We start from the raw sequence: 12,585 nt of genomic DNA on the forward strand, positions 1-12,585 counted from the left end.
ATGTAATATGGTGTGGAAATAATAAAATAAAATAATATCGCCATTGGTCAAAAAAGGTATCAGGACAACCTCCATATGCAGACTGTAGAGGTAGAAACCTGCTTCCCAATAAAGCCCATTTCACTATCTGCCCTTATTTGTCAGTAAAGCCTTTCTTCCTGGTGATATTACCAATAAATGTCTATTGAGCTTTTCACTGCCTCCACATGTTTTATGGTTTAAGCTGAAATACTGTAAGCAGAGCTGCAATAGGCGCCATGGGTGTGCTGCAACCATGACAGTTAAGGGGCTCAAAGAAATATATCCAAACAGGTTACAAGCTTTCCTGGTTAAGTAATAATCGTTTCAGACAGGCGTTTTTATCAACAACAGAGTCCTGCAGTATGAGAAAGTGGCTCCCATTTGTTCTACCCCAATGGCTGTAAAGGAAATATTGCAAACCATTTTAATTAGTATCCAATGTTGTGTTGTCGTGACAGCAGATCAGGGGAAAAAGCTCTTGATACACGGTGTAGGAGGTTAAAGTGATAGTTACATACAGGACTGTTTGTTTTTTTATCGCCAATTTAGCTCACAACATTTAAAATGATCTCACAGCAGTCAATGCGCTATTTCTGTGTTGCACAAAAAGCAAGAAAAAAAACAGACTTTCAGCCTGTTTCACAGACCGCCCTCCCTTTTGCAATGTCACATTAAAGTTGCACTTTGTAGGAATGCTTACTCAGTCATTGCAGTGTACTAAAAAACTTGCATGTGCCCTGCAAAAAACATTTTCTATAGGGTTGTTCCATTTGGAAATCTGCATCGCTGTTTGCACAGTAAATATTTAAGGAGGGGGGACGGGACACTAAACGCATGGCCTCACAAACCATGTACTTCTGTATGTGTGACCTATTAAAGTGAACATGATCACATTTTGCCATCAAATTTTTACATCAAATCCAATCAACTCTAATTCAATGTAATTTAATCTCATCTAATCTACTTTTGAAGCAGCATACATTCTTAGGGAAGCTTGTATGTATTTCTTCTGCAAGGTATCCAGGAAAAAAAACTCTAGCTTCAAGTTATTCCACAAAGGAGGAGGTGAAATTTTAAAGAATAATTACTGAAATGCATTTCCAAATTGATTAACACCGACTTTCAGCGTGTGACGTGTCTGAATGTGGACAGTCAGGGTGTATATGCTTGGTGTGGTAATTTGTTCCACCCTTCTCCACATTAGTAGGGTAATTATAATTCATTGCACCCATATGAGTAGCGTAGCTCTGCCCTTGTTATGCCATAATCAGGTCTTTACATTAATAATTCTCATCCCCTGAAGGGAAATTTCTCCTGTTATTTACACTCGTTACTCTAAAGGTTAAGCCCTGGAAGTTTTTCCTTGTTCATTTGTCTTTTCACTCTGGAATTGACAGTGGCTGATAGGTCTACTAATCTTTTGTAGAGAAAAAAGATTGTGCTTTATTAGGTGCACTGGATGTTGTGTGCATAATAAATACAAGATCTGTGACTAAATCATGTGATTACAGACCACGTTAATGTTGTAGGTACTATATATGCTAACCAATCCTCAACATTGACTCATGGTGCAAAAGGAAGCAGGAATGTGAACTTGGTGAATTGCTTGATAATTAACAGTAGTGAGTAACCTTTGGATCCATTCATCATTTGAATTTCCAGTAAGCACAAAATGTCTTGAAAGAGTGACGTTTTGACAAAAATGATTTGAAATAAACTTTCAGGAACAACTCTGATCAAATGGTATTGTATATATAAAAGAAAAACATACTGTATATTTTGTAACCATCAAAGAATAATACATCGATGTTTCAGCAGTTCTACTCCCCTGATAAATTAAGTCCACCATTGATCTCATCAAAAGGGGTGGGCACTCTCGCCAAGAAATATCAAGATTGATCTAATTAAATTCACTATCTAATATGCAATATTTATCGTCTCATTTTTGAAATGCTCCGTAAACTGTAGCCAGACTTGAAATAGCCACTGAAATTCTCCATTTGCACCATTAAAACACAATATTGCAATAATTAGTACTCTGTTGGCACAGGCTTCACGTTTTCCATTCTGCTTACTATAACTCATGTTGCATTATTTCTAATACATCACCCAAGTAAGAGCCATTTGAGTTATGTAAAGTTGAAAGCAGCCTGTTCTCGCTGCCAATGCGTCAAATAGAGCCGCCTGGTAAGTGGCCCTGTGCTGTCAAGTTTGACACCCTAGGTAGGCAGGAGTATTAAAAGTGAGAGAGAGGGCGGGGGCCATTGGATGGGTTGCGTTACGTGAGAGACGTTACGTAAGTTCTACTTACATGACTGTCGATACATGACATGAGTTACGTCATGTAACGTAGTTATTTTAACCTAAAGAATGATCTTTTCTTAGACGCTACCAACAAAAAAAAGTATTTTTTAAGCAGCATTAATAACAGCTCATAACAAGTCATACGTCATAATGTGTGAACTGTTTGTCAGCAAGCTTTATTTTGAAAGGGTAACCGGACGTTGATTTCGAGCTACATTTCTTTTTCCACTTCTACTTACTAAGAACACTTCAGCCTATCAATCCAATCCATGACTATCAAAAGTCTACACCACTCTTGTACCACTCCACCTGCTGCATTAGTTCTAGTTCCTTTCATGCCAGAGACAGCCCATGAACTGATGCCTGCTTCTGGTGGGATGTGAAAGGTTAACGAATGTAAATTTGGTAGCTTTACTGTAAGTTCTGCACTATATCCCTTCAATGCCCATAACAAAAAAGCTGACCGTGATGTGTTTTGTTTTTTTGTTTTTTTTACAGCCGGGGGGTGGGGTTGAGAGCTGGACAAGAACTCTGGAACATGCAAGCACATTTTGGAAATATAAGATGTCAGAGCTGCTTTTGAGCTGTTTTCATTGGGCCCAAAATTTCAAAAGAAGTCCCTGCTAACCCTGCTTCAAGCTATCAACACTCTGACAACCAAGACATGCTAAGTGCACGGTGTTGTCAGTAGCATGCAATATCATGTCTGTTTCATTTCAGACAATTTGAAAAGAGAACCAGTACTTTTATCCAGGCTTGTGGTTTCACACAGTCTGGAGGACGGTTTGCTGGAAGACAGTTAGGGTGATGAGGCTAAGAGTTATCGCACACACGCACACACACACACACGCACACAGACACAGACACACACAGGCAGAAATACCAGTCTTACAGAAAGAAAGATGAGACATGGGGTGAGGTTGATACAACCACGCAGATATTAATCAGTGAAAAATTCTACACTGTGGCACACAATTAACAGACCAATGTGTAGACTGCAAAATACAAATGAGAGCAGAGTTATCCCAGGGCAATGCGTTGAAAAATTCTCAATGATCTGCCATTAGAGAAACAAGGCTCTGCCCAAATAAAAAAAATGTCTCTAACAAGCACAACATTTACATTTTAAGACACATTTCTCCCTCATTTGTCACCACAGAGAAAGTGTTTCAAATATAATGGGATGCAAATCTTTACCTCACACAAACACATGCATGCATCTAAAGAGACACACACACATATAGACGAACACCCAGGCCTGGGGCTTGGTGGAGCACTAATGGGCTTTTGCTGTCAGCTCCTAGCCTTCCACAAGACAAAAGGATGATTTCTGTCACGTCCGCAGTCATTGCATTTTGTATCCAGAACTTTTAACTGACCCTTCAGACTCCAGCAGTGAGTCATGCTATGGAAATCAGGGCCTACGCGCTGACAATATCTTCCCATTTCATACAGACACACAGTCTCTTCACTACTCTCCAATTTAACCTCGCCATACCTACTGTACATTTGTATTATTTTTCTGTTCATTCAGTAGGCAGAGAGGGAAATAAAAACCTGTGTCCCAACTCCATACGTTAGAAAACCATACACTTCGAGCTGTATATAAATCTGTATAATGTAGTATATCTTCAGTTAGACTTTATAAAGGAGTTATAAATGTATTTAATGATGCATTTCAATGAAAAAAACAATTAAATCGGGACATTAAAGCCAGTTAGTGTATAGATAAAGCTAGATGTTTTCCAGCTATTTTTTTAGCTATTTCTTTTCTTCTTTCTTCTTTCTTACAAGGCGTGATCTGTTTCCCCATTTCTTTCATGGATTGCATTGTGGGCCAATCCCACCATCAACTGCACACAAAAAAGTCAAGCAGATTTAGCATGCATACAGATAGCATTATGTATGTATTCATCTTCTGATGGTTCTGATCCAGTTTCTGTGAAGCGCTCCCTGCACTGCTCCCTTGGAAACCTTGAGTCTAGCCGTGATTTGAGGCTCAGAAACACCCGTCTTTGCTTAGAATAACAACAAAAGAACAATAAGCTCCTACTTTCAGACTATCCTGATTATTTTTTTTCTTAGGTTTATGAGACACTATTTGAGATTCTTAGTGTGGTCTCAGACTGTAAGACCCCACTGTACATAATTCATTTAAGGGTCTTTAGTAGGCTCACTGTAAATGTCCTGCTTTCTAAAGAATGCTGGGTGCTTGACCTTGCACTGAGGACAGCTCACAGGACTGATCATGGTTAGTAAGGACAGCACGCACTAGTGGCCAACAACTCTTGTTTTCCATAAATGCCACCACAGCTGAGAAATCTTGAGAAGCGTCATCGCAGGAAGGCGAGTCAATGCATCAGAATACGTGTCTGCCAGTGCCGACGGGCAGCAATTGGCACAATTCTTCGTGTCGTGTCTTGCATTTTATTATTGGTGGGTATGGGAGACAGTTTAGCTGTCTTTCAGTGGATATGTGAGAGATAGAAGTGGAACAAGTGAAGAAGCTGAAACACCTCAGTTTTCTTCTGTTTGGATGGATTGTAAAGTGATCTGTGCTTGCAAGTGTTTGTTGGAGCTTTGTGGATTAAACGCAGTCTCTCCTGTGATGATGGCTGTCAGTAAGTTGAATTACCGGCGCCTGTTCTTGGATAGTGGTCTTGTATTTTTTATGCGTCTGTGCCTCTTTGCTCTTGTAATTTAAACAACAGTGTCAGACAGAGAGACTGGAGCGCGGAAGCAAAAGTTTAGCTTTCACATAAATCTGCTGGAGTTATTGATCTTTCAGTCGAGGGCTTTTACGCCTCTTACATATCCTAACATTCCACTTGTTGTTTTATTGTATAGTTCGCTGCTTTGCTTTATGGCCACAGAGAGTTTGTTATCAGGGAGTTTGAGCGTGGACACAAATGCATCTCACACACAATTACAGACGCAAACACATACGTAAGCGGGTGCGTGAAACACTGACACATGCTCTCCCACTCAAACATTCATCCCATTATTACTCATACGCACACAAACACACACACTGAGACATTTATTTAGGGTTGCCATTTCCTCTGTCTGGAGGCAGTATTTGTGGTAGCACGCTTTAATGCCAGTCTCTTCACTTCAGTCTCTTGTGAGCTCCCTCTACTTCATCTCCGTCTGGTGTGTCAGAGCAGCTTTACCATGTGTATTTCTTCTGCTCAAAAGCCGGCCATTACTCTCTGCCCCCCCCCCCCATTTTTTTTTCCTGTGCGCTTGGTCTGTCTCTCAATGTTGCTGTTACTTTTTCTTTTGTGATAAGCTGTCATTCGTCTTGATATTGTTTGCGATCTGTCTAGCCTCTTGATGTAATGTTTTGTATTCATCATGGTGGAAAGGAAGAAGGAATGGGGACAGCTGGTTTTAAGCTTGAAACCAGGCAAGCAAACATCCAACTGCCACTCATCACTAAACCAAATCTGAAACATGCTTTTACAGGGCTGGATGATGATTCAATGTTTCATCTCTTCATCAGTGAAAACAGTTTAATGATAGTGTAAGTTGTCATTGATATTGTATTGAGTCTCAACACTATCAGAAATTAAACAGAAATTAAACAACACATTTTTCATCCTTTTTACTTTCAGTCACAAAAGTGTTATATTGTGAACTGGGGTGGTCAGGGTGGATGGTGGATGTGTGAAGTGCAGGACACCTGACCTGGGTTCACATCCTGAGTTCTGTGTGCTTGAGTTCAGGTAATAAAAGCACTTCAGTTTGGCACCAGATCCCTAATCTTTACCAAGTGCTGAGAGTGTTTGAATATAACCTTGAAAAAGATGAATCATGCTTTAGCTGCTATAGAGCGGATATGGACTTAGTACGAAATACATGTGCAAAATGTTTACTGACTACATTTCTCATATGTTTTCAAACTGACATTTTTCAACTTGGCAAATACCTAAATAAGAATAACCTCCTGTTTTTGTTGGTAGAAATGTCATGCAACCCATATTACATTTGCTATCACTATGTATTGGCTACTGATAATTAGAAGAGACAAGGTTAATTACTTTTAACAAGTTTATTTTTAATGTCTTTAATGTTCTTATTGTCTTTTATTCTATATATCATACTGTTTTCTTTATGCTGTCTACAAACAAACAGAAGGGGGGGAAAAGGAAAATCTAACTAAATGGCAGGGTTAGGGGTTACTGATGCAGCAAGTAATCAGAAAAGTAACTAGAAACTAAAGTTGACATGATATTTGCCGCTAAAATGAAATGTAAAGGTAGTATACAAATCAGAAAATGGAAAAAACTCAAGTACAAGTACCTCAAAACTGTACTCGAGTACAGTACTTGAGTAAATCTATTGAGTTAAATTCTATCACTGTTTTGGATTACTTCAATACTGAACATAAATAAAGACTAGAGAAAATAAAAACCAATAAGATCACTTTGATTTAATCTTAATAAAAGTGCGTGTATTCACTCATGACTCATGAAGTGTTTACATTTGTGCACATGCATGGTTACTGCCTAGTATATTATTCTTTATTTATAAATTGTAATCCTGTTAGTAATACCCCCCCCCCCCTTTTTTTTTTTTTTTTTTTTTTTTACTGAATGTATCTGTAATCTAATTACATCTTTTTTCTGTAACTTCAATAGAATACAGTTACCTTTTTATTTTGTGATAATTGTGTCAGGTTAGAAAATGTATTAAATAAAGAACAACCAAAGCATCAACCCCCTAAAGTCATTGTTGTTGATTAATTGTGTAACATTAATTCAGATATAGAAGTTATTTGCTATTTGATAAGTTAGCAATTATATTTTTGACCAAAATGCAATATATTAGGATATCTAGTATCTTCCAATTCCGTGTGTGTGTGTGTGTGTCTGGATAAAAATGTGCCCATATGTTCTTTTAACATCCATGAAGAAACCTAAATTTGAGGGGAAAAAAATTTTGTTTACCTTGGGATCATTTCCATTATTTGTCTGAGATGCTGGTTGTCCTTGGATAATATAGTTTCTGATAGTAATTTGAGGTATAATGTAATAGCTCAATAAGCCAACTGATGTCACATTTTGTAAAAGCCAGTTTAATGTCTCTATTACCTTGGTAAAGGCTTGATTCAAAACACTTTGAAAGATGTCATGACCAACATTTGCTGCTTGTGTTCCAGGAACTGCACCCACAAAACAGCCCATTCACTTCTCAGAAGGAGAAAAGGCACCAGTAGGCGACTTGTTAAAATAGAAGCTAATTAATTTTCACTTGAACAACTGCTGCAACTCTTAGACAGCAGCTAATATTGTAAACAAGGAGGGAAAAACAAAACATGCGCCCCTTTCAAGATAAGGTTATGATCCTAAAGTGACACTTCCTGGTGTAGCTCAAATTTTTTGGACAGCTTGGTCGAGTCTGTGGCCTCCAAAGAAAAACAAACTTCCTGAGTCATTGCAGAGGGGCTGAGATTCTTTTGTAATATGAATACAAACTTGTAAACAGTACACAAGTGCCTTTGGCCAACCCTGAACTGAAAGTGTTAAAACCATATCTTTAATTGAAGTGGCTTTTATTTGTGAGTCACTGGTAAACAATCATTAAAAAAAAAAAAAAAAGAAAAGCAGGCGTCTCAATATTCTCCTTCCTTTCAAATCAAATCAAAATTAATTGGCTAATGCTAAGTAACATAGCACACGCAAATGTCACACAATGTTATTTATAGCACCTGGATAGTACCAATGCCAAATTAATAAAGTGAAAGTAAAATAAAAGCTTTTGACTCCACGCTCTTCTCTCTCTTTTACATTCTTGTTCGTTCCTTGTACTGCAGTTAATGTGGAAGTGACGGTTCAGGACCCTCAGAACATACACGGAGCTTCAAAGTCTGTCAGAGGCATGCATGTTTTACCGGAAGCCTAGACCTGTTAGCTTGATCGTTGACAAGTAACCCTGGAACTTCTTAAGATACTTCTGAAATACAACCTTACCCTGTTTAACCTCTGCTACTTGGCAGCCAAGACATACTCTATTTTTGTCCCTCTATGTTTCACAACAAGCCGACTCTTTTCCTGAAAGGCTCAGCAGCAACCTGACAGATGTGTTAAGGGTGCGCCAGGTTACTGCAATTGATCATGATGCGCGCTCTGCTCACAGGGGCTGGCTGAGGGAGCGTAACCAATATGAAAGACTCAACAACAGCCAAATGTGTTGTATAAAGTGCACTGCTGTGTATAATCTACAGTATAAACCTACACAAATACGCAAGGGAACTTATGTTTGTGTATTTTATCTCTGCATTTTTTTTATCTTTGTTTTTCACACTTTTTTTTAATATGGTAACTGACAGATAATTTTCCCAAGTACCTTTCCATACCTGTCGCAGGATTTCACAGAACTTTCATGAATAATATACTGAATTCAAATGTGCTACCTACCATCACCATCTCACTCCGAAACCAACTGTCAAATAGGCGGCTTGGTCGGTGGCTTCAAACTACTGAATGAAGCTCTACCTGCCTCAGTTTTGCCGTGAATGGCTCCGTGGGAGTGACCTCTAAATGTAATGTGAACATGGAAAGTCAGAAATAATATGTAACATACATCCTCCAGTTAGACTTTCAAAATAAAGCTTGCTGACCAACAGCTTACATACTATGATATATTATGACTTTTGGAATGTTATTAACGTTGTCAAATTGTGGCAGTTTGGTTAGGATCAGGTGCCAAAATTACCTGGTTAGGTTTAGTCAGAGATCATACTCTGGGTCACGTATTTGATGTAACGTAGCATGTGTTAAGTTGCTCATGTTACATATATTAAAAACCAATCATTCTTGGTCACAAACAGGATGCAAACACCAGAGGGGGAAAAAAACTGTGAATGAGTCACCCTACCACCCCCTGACTTATGGGTACCTACAGCATCAAACTTGGAAGCATAGGGCCACTGAGCAGGCTGCTGTATTTAACACCTTGGGAGTGAAAACAGGCTGTACCTGCATTGTAAAAATGAGAGACACTGAGATGAGTCAAAGAAGTCTGCCTGTGAACATGTTACAGTGAGGCCTTTCCTTCTTTGTGTGGATGGAGTTTCATCTCATTTCAGAAATGTACTCTCTCACAGACCGTATGTGTGAACTGATATATGTGGTACAGCCCCGTTTCTAGAAAGGTGGGGATGCAGTTTAAAACCTTGCATGCTTTGCTTGTGAGCAACTGAGCCTTGTGAGGATGCCCTGTTCATACACATTAATAATATTATGACCTGTTACCAATGAACCTGTTTACCTGTGAAACTTTCCAAACAGGTCTTTTCTGAGCATTTTCCAGTCTTTTGTTGGCCCTGTCCCAACTTGTTTGAAATGTGTTGTAGTAATGAAATTCAGAATAAGCATATTTACAAAAGTAAATGAAGCTGATGAGGTAAAACATGAAATGTTCTGCCTTTCATACTGTTTTCAGTTGAGTATATGTCAGAGAGACAAATTATCACAATTTATTACATTTCTGTGTTACAGCGTCGCAACTTTTTTTGGATCAGGGTTGCACATGTATAGCCTACATTGTACAGATGAGCGAGACACTGAAATAAATCAAGGAGTTGTGCCTGGTGAACAGGAACTGGTAACATTGAGGTCTTGCACTTTATGTGGATAGAGTATTCATGCTTTTTTAGAAATGTACTGTATCACATACTTTATGTGTGAACTGGAGTGTGTTGCCTCCCTTCGGACTTAAAACTGATTTCTTTTTGCTGTCCTGCATGTGCACAACTTTCTAATTTATATAGACTTTAAACCAAGCCTTAGTTCAGGAGAGTGGAATTATTTTCTTGGATTTCTTGGGCTTAGTATTTCTGTATCTAAATTGGATTTACTAGAATCCCACGGTTGTAATCTAGTTCTATTGTTGTTACAAGTTTGTATTAGTTTTTCTAATAATGGCCTTTTTTTAACCTACAGTATGGTTTTATCCAAGGAGGGAGGATTTCTCTTTTAAATTGACTCTCCCAAATTTGTTTACCTATTTTTCATTTATTTTTTGTTTCTATATGTGCTCGGTTTATTTGGTGGAGAGTTGTTCCTTGTCCAGTTTGAGTGAATGGGCTGGATCTGGAACTGTTTTCAATGCAGGGCTGTTAAGCCCAGTGAAAATTGTTTGTCACATTGGGCAATACAAATAAAGGTATGGGGTTTTTTTACCTTCTGTAGCTACTTTGTTCCACCCAGGGTCAAAACGATAATGCATTATGGTTTTTTCTCGTCGGAAAACCAAAAACCAAAATGCTTCAGTTTTGTGTCATACTATTGTGTGATTTTAGCTTTAAATACTGTGTAGGTTTTTGCAGTGTCCACAGCATAAGTGAGGAAGGCGAGAGAGCAATTCAAGTCAGTTTTTCAATTATACCAGGGAAAAAAACAGCTTAGCCTATTCACTGCAAGGGTTAAATAGCAAAGCCTAGGTAGCCTACAATTCCAATAGGCAGAAACATTTCCTAAAAGCAATTCTTGAAGGCGGCAACAACAAAGGTGCCACCAAAAATGCTACTGTATTAAATTTATGTAGAAGAAACACTGACGACTACTATTAAACTATCCTGTATAACTGAAAGGTAAATAACTTGCTAAGCTGCTAATATCCAGTGTTGTGGTGGCACTGACTCACAAAATTCAACCATTCAGTAAGGGACCAAACAAAATGCAGTGTTTTTTATATATATATATATATATATATATATATATATATATATATATATATATATATATATATATATATATATATATATATATATATATATTAAAAACGAGGGACCCTATCTTTAAAAATTTGAAAACACCTTGCTTTTAAGTCTCCAATTCGCACAAGTAATTCCAATGTATATTATTATATTATTTTCAATTATATGTTAATAACGATATGTATGTACAACGGCTTTAAAGCAAGAGCTGTAACAGTGCACACATAAAATGTGGTTCTCATCATTCAGTTATAAGTTAGACCCACTGGGCCTAGATAGATATATGAAGTATACAAATGCAATGACACACTGACATGCCATCTGAAAACCATTAAGTATTTCTTTTTTGAAGCAACTTAACTACATTTAACTCGCTTGTATAATGAGACCACACATACAAGTCATGACGCATTACACAAGCCATGTTTTGGAGGCGAACAGTCAGCGGGATATGAACCATTATACTGCAGCAGCTCAGCTCTTCATTGGAGTCGAAACGCATGCATTTATCATGGATGAACTGTCTCCCCTTCATTTTAATGATCAGAATGTGCAGCTGGGTGGAAAATAATCCAAGGTGCATACTGCCATATTTTAACTCCCACAGCAGAAACATTTTTTGGGGTAAATATTTATCACTGCCATTAACCTTCAAGGCGAGATTATTGCTGTTTACACCATTCAGGTCATAGCTGTTTCTCAGTAAATATCGTGTGCAAATGTTGTATTACAGTAACTCTAAGGACATATTCACACACACATGAATAGTACCCAACACATGCTAAACACACGCCCATGCATGCACCTTGATGACGCTGTAAACTGTGAATGTTGGAGATTTTTTTTGTATCTTTTAATGTGCGAAAATCAAAAAGAATGCTTGAGCTAAGGATGTGAACACCTTGGCCTGGAGCCAAGGCTGTGAAAAAATATGCTTTGAACTGAAAAACAGGGTTTGAAAGAGGTTTGAAAGTTTAACACAAAGTTTTGAAAGTGAAAAATGTTTCCAGCACTTTCATTCAGGGGTGTCATTCACTCATTCAGCCCTGTCGCTCACTCCAATCTCTTCCTTTATCAACTTTAAAAGTATGCTTTTAATGTCTTTTGCTACGTTTTAGCAGGAAAAAGGAGGGGAACTGTCCATTTACAACTTTTGCACTTTAACATCCTCATCTTTAAAGCCTTAATGTGCAGACTTCTTACATGATTAAAGCTTCTTTGTTTTGTTTGAGTTTTTTTAGCTTTTATAAAAATGAGACAGTCCAAGTGAAAATTGGTGCTGTCTATGTCCATTCATGTCTGTGTCCCCAGGTCAAATCCACTTGAGAGTGTAGGACAGTTAGCGGTCCATCAATGAAAACACCCTGTCAACATAGCAGGGGTCCAGACACAGAGGGCTACAGAAAAATTGTGAAATTAACGAGAATTACCGCCACACGGTTGTATGCCTCCACCGACTAGACAAGTTACAGTTTATATCCGTGTCTGTCTAGCCTCACATGTAGTGAAGAATTTGAAAGAATTCAATAAAAGGT

This window comes from Pagrus pagrus, assembly GCF_965226575.1.
Source record: "Pagrus pagrus genome assembly, chromosome: 2".
Lineage (NCBI taxonomy): Eukaryota > Metazoa > Chordata > Actinopteri > Spariformes > Sparidae > Pagrus > Pagrus pagrus.